The sequence below is a fragment of the Silene latifolia genome, chromosome 1 (assembly GCF_048544455.1).
Source record: "Silene latifolia isolate original U9 population chromosome 1, ASM4854445v1, whole genome shotgun sequence".
Lineage (NCBI taxonomy): Eukaryota > Viridiplantae > Streptophyta > Magnoliopsida > Caryophyllales > Caryophyllaceae > Silene > Silene latifolia.
Window position 1 is genome coordinate 156,800,854 of NC_133526.1, and position 1,321 is coordinate 156,802,174.

The 1,321-nt window shown below is 40.3% G+C and overlaps 1 non-coding gene across 1 annotated transcript; it reads left to right on the top strand.

Annotated features, from left to right (window-relative positions):
* Positions 1-1,005: 1,005 nt before the first annotated feature.
* Positions 1,006-1,112, top strand: LOC141618168 (small nucleolar RNA R71). The gene has a single exon (XR_012531322.1). It is a non-coding gene; the product is annotated as a small nucleolar RNA R71 (small nucleolar RNA).
* The last annotated feature ends 209 nt before the right edge of the window (positions 1,113-1,321 follow it).

Sequence of the window (1,321 nt, forward strand, 5' to 3'; positions counted from 1 at the left end):
TCTTCATTTTTCTTTGAACTTTCTTCTTTTGATGATTCTCCATCTTTGGAGTTTTGCACCATTTCTTCCTTTTCACTAGCTTCCACAACTTCATCCTCAACTTGCTTCTTCGGTGCTTCATACCTTGTACCACTTCTCAAGTGAATGGCACTAACTGTTTCATGTCTAGGGGGATTACTTTGAGGTGGTAATTGCCCCTTTTGTCTTTGTGAGCTTGAAGATGCTAGTTGAGTCAATTGTGTTTCCAACATCTTGGTGTGAGCTAGAATGTTGTTAATGGTGGTTTCTTTTGCTTGGCTATCTTTTTGCATTTGGGTGAAAAATTCTTGTTGATTCTTTTGCATTTGGAGGACCGCTTTTTGGACATCAAAGCCTTGGTCATTTTGGTGATTGTATGGATTTTGATTTTGGTAACCTTGGTTTTGATTGTAAAAGGGTCTTTGATTTTGGTTTCTCATGGGTGGTGGAGTGTATGTTGTTTGAGGGTTTTGAACATTTTGGCTCTTGTATGAGAGATTTGGATGGAACTTGGTGTTTTCATTGTAAAAATTTGAATAAGGGGTACCACTTTTGTAAGCTTGGAAAGCATTAACTTGTTCGGTTGTTCCCCTACACTCACTTGGGTCATGACCCAAGGTTCCACAATTCTCACATATCCCACTTGGGATAGATGAGGATGCCGTCATGGCATTGACATGATGCTTCGATGATTTTGAGTTTTCCTCAAGTCTAGCCATAGCTTGTTCAAACTTCAAGTTGATTGTGTCAATGTGAGCACTAAGTTGAGCACCCAATTGAGTAACGGAGTCCACTTCATGCTTTCCTCCTCTAGTAGCCTTGCGAGGTCTACTATATTGTGAATTATGGACCGCCATTTCCTCAATCTTGTTCCATGTTTGATTGTCATCAACTTCGGTAAACATTCCATTTGATCCCATATTGAGAATGTTCCTAGAATCTTCATATAAACCATTCCAAAATTGTTGCACCAAAAACCATTCGCTAAGTCCATGGTGAGGACATGAGCGACAAATTCCCTTGAACCGCTCCCAAGCTTCATACAAAGACTCTTCATCCCTTTGCTTAAAACCCGTAATTTGAGCTCTTAGCATGTTGGTCTTTTCCGGTGGGTAGAATTTTTTGTAGAAAGCTAGAGCCAACTTCTTCCAAGAATCTATTCCAAGGGTGGCCTTATCAAGGCCTTTCAACCATTGCTTTGCGGTGCCGATTAAGGAAAAAGGAAATAAGACCCATCTTATTTGGTCTTGAGTCACGCCCGTTTGAGAGATAGCATCACAATAATCGCAAAAGGTTTCCATAT